The following is a 6706-nucleotide window of genomic DNA, read 5'->3' on the forward strand; positions in this document are numbered from 1 at the left end:
CTTGTAAAAGTGTAATGGTTAGTAGTTGTGTTGTTACTATCTATGGCCATTACCAAGACAGGGTCTGGGCTCACTGGCAATAAGGACAAGCCTCACAATCAATAACTACAAACCAAAACGAGCACCACTATTGCCACACTACTTCAACTTGGATCATGGATGATCACTTGAATTACTGAATCAAACAGTAACTCTCAGGAATTGCTTTTTCCGGAATTAATCCAATGATTTTTATTAGTTTTGCGTCCAAAAGACCATATAAATGAACAATTTTTCTTATTTAAATACAAACAACACTTTTTGACTCCACGTCATATGTATAAAGACAATTTCTTACAACCTAACAGCTTTCATTCAAACACTCATACACAACAGCACATTAGTATACACACACACAAAATTTCTGGAATTATACAACAATATTCACAATTTCGTGATTTAGAAAAAATAGCATTGGAAATAACAAATGAAAAGTTTTGAAATGCTTAATATTCAATAGAATATTCCTAATGCTGAGTAGAGGGGGTCTACGCGTTTCGATAACCCCTTGTTGTGGGGAAATCTCATCAGGACCATGTGCCTGTAAATGAAGGACAAAAATAAATCAACCGAGGGAGAGCCATGCCTCTGACACTACAGTGGGGGTGGGGGGTGGAAAACCTAATCCTACCTCTTAGGTGCTCGGTTTCATCTTGCTTGGTGAAACTGTAACAAAAACAGAGCCTCTTTAGCCTCTAATTCAAAAGGCACTTACACTCTTTTCAGTCACAGACTCATACGTGAATACTCACATATTTTTACGCATGCCGCAATTTTCCGATTTGTCAAAATTGGTGGAAGTGGAGATCTAAAAGAATAGAGGGATTTGTAAGAGCACGGTGGCGTTTTGCTGGCTCCTGTAACTAATTTGGATGGGAAGGGAACGACTTACTTGTTTGAAGCGTGTGTGTCAACCGGGTGGTTTTGCCCGGGCTTGACGGCGGTTCTTCTCGCTTTTACTTGCTGCAATGGAAGGGGAGACTTGTATCAGGTCTCTGTCTATTTTCAATCCGCATTGTGTGCCTCGCGCTTTGGAGCTATAATGGCACTTGCAATTACCTTAATAATTCTCTTGCACTGAGTTGATCAGGGGGTCCACGCTATTCGGCCTCTGTCAGTAAGTGCAGGGGCCGGCACCATCCAGTCGGTATTGCTCTTCTCGCGTCTCATAGTTTTACTCACTTCCTGGTTCCAAGAATTCTGGGGATTGTAGTTTGATTGTCGGTCGTCATGGAGACGGTGTTTTCGAACAGGGATACAGTTGAATCGGACCTTGTGCCGCCGACCTCCCAGTCAATAGCGGGGGCAGCAGGCAGTAATTCAAGAGTGTTTCATGTTCAATACAGTGTCTCGTGTATTGCGTCATTTACAGGCGGTAGATCTCGGAGAATCCATTCAAACCGTTTGTAGCCGTGTTAAACTTGACAATTAGCATGGCTTCATGGCGTGATAGTTTTTCTTCAATATCACCACCTCTGGAGTCTTTCTCAATTTTGGCAATCACTGTCCATTTTAATTCCTCTAGCGTGTGCTCATGGTTTTTCCAATGATTCACTAGTGGAGCAGTCGTCACATTCTTTTTTTATTCGTGATTTATGTTGTGTGATTCGACATCTCACCTCCTGGCTTGTTTTGCCGATGTACAATTTGTTGCAAGGGCATCTTATGCCATATATGACGTACCTTGACTTACAATTCGTAAATTTTTCATGTTTCCAAAATTGTTGTTTATGTTGAAACAGGTACCCTTCTTCCGTGCTGGCGCAACAAATGCAAGACCCGCATTTGTGATGGCCTTGGATTGGTGGCAATCCTAGCATTGTGCCAATTGTTGATGTTTTCTTTTTTATCGCTGCTCGAACCAAGTGGTTAGCAACGCTTTGGTCTTTTTTGAAGGCAAAAAGTGGCTTCTCTTTCAGTGTCTCATCAATATTTTCCACCAAATGCCAATTTTGTAGAATGGTTTTCTTGAGCAGGTTGGAATTTGAACAAAACGTAGACACACATACTATCCTATTAAGAGTTGGTTTTTCTTTTTTAACTAGAAGTGTGTCTCGGGGAATCCACCACACTCTCTTCATTGTTCTTCTTAATAGTTTTCTGGGGTAGCCTCTTAAAGCTAAATTGTCCGTCAGGTTGTTGGCGTGGAACATGTATTCGTCTTTGAAATGGCAGTTTCTTTTAATCCGGAGGTACTGTCCAAACTGGAGGTTTTCCTTTAAGTTGCGTGGGTGATTGCTTTTAAAATGTAAAGCCTTGTTTCTGTCTGTCTGTTTCTTATACAGTGTGGTAACCAAGCCCACGTCTGTTGGATACACCTCGACATCGAGGAATGACATTCTTATTTTAGAGAAGCTCATGCTGAATTTTATTTCCTCTGTTCTTGAGTTGAGCCACTCATGAAATTTCTTTAGATCTTCTTCGGTCCCTTTCCAGGTCAAGAAAATGTCGTCGATATATCGACTCCAGCTGGTGATTTGTTCTACAAATGGATTTGACTGGTACACAAATCTCTCTTCGTATAATGCCATAAAGAGTACAGCCAATTCAGGGGCAAAGGGACACCCCTTGGCTACTCCGCTTGTCTGATAGAAAAATTCTCCATTAAAGTTAAAGTAGTTCTTCTTTAAAGCCAATGACGCTAGCTGCATGATAAAGTCAGTTGGTACTCTGGTAGGTCTGGGTCTTTGGTCCAAGAAAAACTGAATCGCATCCAGACCGTCACTTTGGGGGATCTGGGTATACAATGAACAAACATCCATTGTTACTAAGAAATCTTCATTTTGTTCAAAGGGGATGGTGGGTAGTTTATTAATAAAATCAGTTGTATCACGGAGGAATGATTTCACTTCGGACATAAAAGGTTTAAAAAAGAAGTCCACAAACTTGGACACTGGTTCAAATAGTGACTCACATCCGGAGACAATTGGTCTTCCGGGAGGGGCGTTTATATCCTTATGGATTTTTGGTAAGACATAAAACAGGGGTATTCGTGGACTATTGCATTTGAGATATTCAAACTCTTTCTTTCCGATAATTCCATCGATCAAGCCTCTCTCCAAAATAGGGTTCAGTTGTTGTTGCAATTCTGTAGTGGGGTCCTTCTGTATTTTTCTATAGCACCTGGGGTTGTTGAGTTGACTCATCACTTCTACTATATATTTCTCAGTGTCCCATACGACAATTGATCCTCCTTTGTCCGCCTGTTTTATTGTAACTGACGTGTCCTTTTTGAGATTATCTAGGGCACTTCTTTCTGCTTGTGAGATGTTAAATTTTGTCCAATTATGTTTTCCTTCCATTTTGGTTATGGCCGATAGGATAGTTTTTTCAAAAGTCATGATTTCTTTTGCAACTTTATTTCCTGGTGGACAAAATGTTGACTTTTTTCTCAGTCCTGTAACCTCCAGTGATGGATTAAACGTTGTTTGTGCAAAGAAAGATTTCAATTTAATTTTTCGACAAAATTCGAGTGCTTCCATTTTAAGTTTCACAAAATTAGTATGTCGCGTGGGGACAAAAGAGAGACCTTTTTCCAAAATGCTCATTTCTGATGGAGTGAGGACTTTGTTTGACAAATTGAAGATCGGAGACACTACCAGTTCTTGTAGTTCTGCCTCCGGGTCGACATTTCCCATGGCTGATTGTAACGTTGGCGTGCTCGATTTTGCGGTTGGCCTCTTCCTAAAAAAGGAGCCGAAGAGGGACCTGGTTGTTGTTGGAATGCTCCTCTTTTATTAGCACCTCTCCTTTGATTGTCACTCTCACCCTCACTACTGCTTGATGCAGACGAAGTATCTGAAAAGGAGATAAACTTGTTTGTTGATCGTCCTTGATATTCTCCTAAATATTTCCTTGAGTCGGGTCTGGAATAAAAGTCCGTTTGCAGATACGGATATGTCTTTTCAAGATTGAAGTTCTTTTTATCCTTTTGGAACTGATTTTCTTTTTGGTTTATTGTGTAGTCCTTAAATTCTAAAATGTCCTTTTCAACTTTTTCAAGTAGTGTTTTTGCGTCCGTGATAAGTTGATTTTGCTGTATCTCACTTTCTAAAGTTTTTATCTCTTCAGACATATCCGTATCTGCAAACGGACTTTTATTCCAGACCCGACTCAAGGAAATATTTAGGAGAATATCAAGGACGATCAACAAACAAGTTTATTTCCTTTTCAGATACTTCGTCTGCATCAAGCAGTAGTGAGGGTGAGAGTGACAATCAAAGGAGAGGTGCTAATAAAAGAGGAGCATTCCAACAACAACCAGGTCCCTCTTCGGCTCCTTTTTTAGGAAGAGGCCAACCGCAAAATCGAGCACGCCCACGTTACAATCAGCCATGGGAAATGTCGACCCGGAGGCAGAACTACAAGAACTGGTAGTGTCTCCGATCTTCAATTTGTCAAACTAAGTCCTCACTCCATCAGAAATTAGCATTTTGGAAAAAGGTCTCTCTTTTGTCCCCACGCGACATACTAATTTTGTGAAACTTAAAATGGAAGCACTCGAATTTTGTCGAAAAATTAAATTGAAATCTTTCTTTGCACAAACAACGTTTAATCCATCACTGGAGGTTACAGGACTGAGAAAAAAGTCAACATTTTGTCCACCAGGAAATAAAGTTGCAAAAGAAATCATGACTTTTGAAAAAACTATCCTATCGGCCATAACCAAAATGGAAGGAAAACGTAATTGGACAAAATTTAACATCTCACAAGCAGAAAGAAGTGCCCTAGATAATCTCAAAAAGGACACGTCAGTTACAATAAAACAGGCGGACAAAGGAGGATCAATTGTCGTATGGGACACTGAGAAATATATAGTAGAAGTGATGAGTCAACTCAACAACCCCAGGTGCTATAAAAAAATACAGAAGGACCCCACTACAGAATTGCAACAACAACTGAACCCTATTTTGGAGAGAGGCTTGATCGATGGAATTATCGGAAAGAAAGAGTTTGAATATCTCAAATGCAATAGTCCACGAATACCCCTGTTTTATGTCTTACCAAAAATCCATAAGGATATAAACGCCCCTCCCGGAAGACCAATTGTCTCCGGATGTGAGTCACTATTTGAACCAGTGTCCAAGTTTGTGGACTTCTTTTTTAAACCTTTTATGTCCGAAGTGAAATCATTCCTCCGTGATACAACTGATTTTATTAATAAACTTCCCACCATCCCCTTTGAACAAAATGAAGATTTCTTAGTAACAATGGATGTTTGTTCATTGTATACCCAGATCCCCCAAAGTGACGGTCTGGATGCGATTCAGTTTTTCTTGGACCAAAGACCCAGACCTACCAGAGTACCAACTGACTTTATCATGCAGCTAGCGTCATTGGCTTTAAAGAAGAACTACTTTAACTTTAATGGAGAATTTTTCTATCAGACAAGCGGAGTAGCCATGGGGTGTCCCTTTGCCCCTGAATTGGCTGTACTATTTATGGCATTATACGAAGAGAGATTTGTGTACCAGTCAAATCCATTTGTAGAACAAATCACCAGCTGGAGTCGATATATCGACGACATTTTCTTGACCTGGAAAGGGACCGAAGAAGATCTAAAGAAATTTCATGAGTGGCTCAACTCAAGAACAGAGGAAATAAAATTCAGCATGAGCTTCTCTAAAATAAGAATGTCATTCCTCGATGTCGAGGTGTATCCAACAGACGTGGGCTTGGTTACCACACTGTATAAGAAACAGACAGACAGAAACAAGGCTTTACATTTTAAAAGCAATCACCCACGCAACTTAAAGTAAAACCTCCCGTTTGGACAGTACCTCCGGATTAAAAGAAACTGCCATTTCAAAGACGAATACATGTTCCACGCCAACAACCTGACGGACAATTTAGCTTTAAGAGGCTACCCCAGAAAACTATTAAGAAGAACAATGAAGAGAGTGTGGTGGATTCCCCGAGACACACTTCTAGTTAAAAAAGAAAAACCAACTCTTAATAGGATAGTATGTGTGTCTACGTTTTGTTCAAATTCCAACCTGCTCAAGAAAACCATTCTACAAAATTGGCATTTGGTGGAAAATATTGATGAGACACTGAAAGAGAAGCCACTTTTTGCCTTCAAAAAAGACCAAAGCGTTGCTAACCACTTGGTTCGAGCAGCGATAAAAAAGAAAACATCAACAATTGGCACAATGCTAGGATTGCCACCAATCCAAGGCCATCACAAATGCGGGTCTTGCATTTGTTGCGCCAGCACGGAAGAAGGGTACCTGTTTCAACATAAACAACAATTTTGGAAACATGAAAAATTTACGAATTGTAAGTCAAGGTACGTCATATATGGCATAAGATGCCCTTGCGACAAATTGTACATCGGCAAAACAAGCCAGGAGGTGAGATGTCGAATCACACAACATAAATCACGAATAAAAAAGAATGTGACGACTGCTCCACTAGTGAATCATTGGAAAAACCATGAGCACACGCTAGAGGAATTAAAATGGACAGTGATTGCCAAAATTGAGAAAGACTCCAGAGGTGGTGATATTGAAGAAAAACTATCACGCCATGAAGCCATGCTAATTGTCAAGTTTAACACGGCTACAAACGGTTTGAATGAATTCTCCGAGATCTACCGCCTGTAAATGACGCAATACACGAGACACTGTATTGAACATGAAACACTCTTGAATTACTGCCTGCTGCT

The sequence above is a fragment of the Lissotriton helveticus genome, chromosome 8, assembly GCF_964261635.1.
Source record: "Lissotriton helveticus chromosome 8, aLisHel1.1, whole genome shotgun sequence".
Lineage (NCBI taxonomy): Eukaryota > Metazoa > Chordata > Amphibia > Caudata > Salamandridae > Lissotriton > Lissotriton helveticus.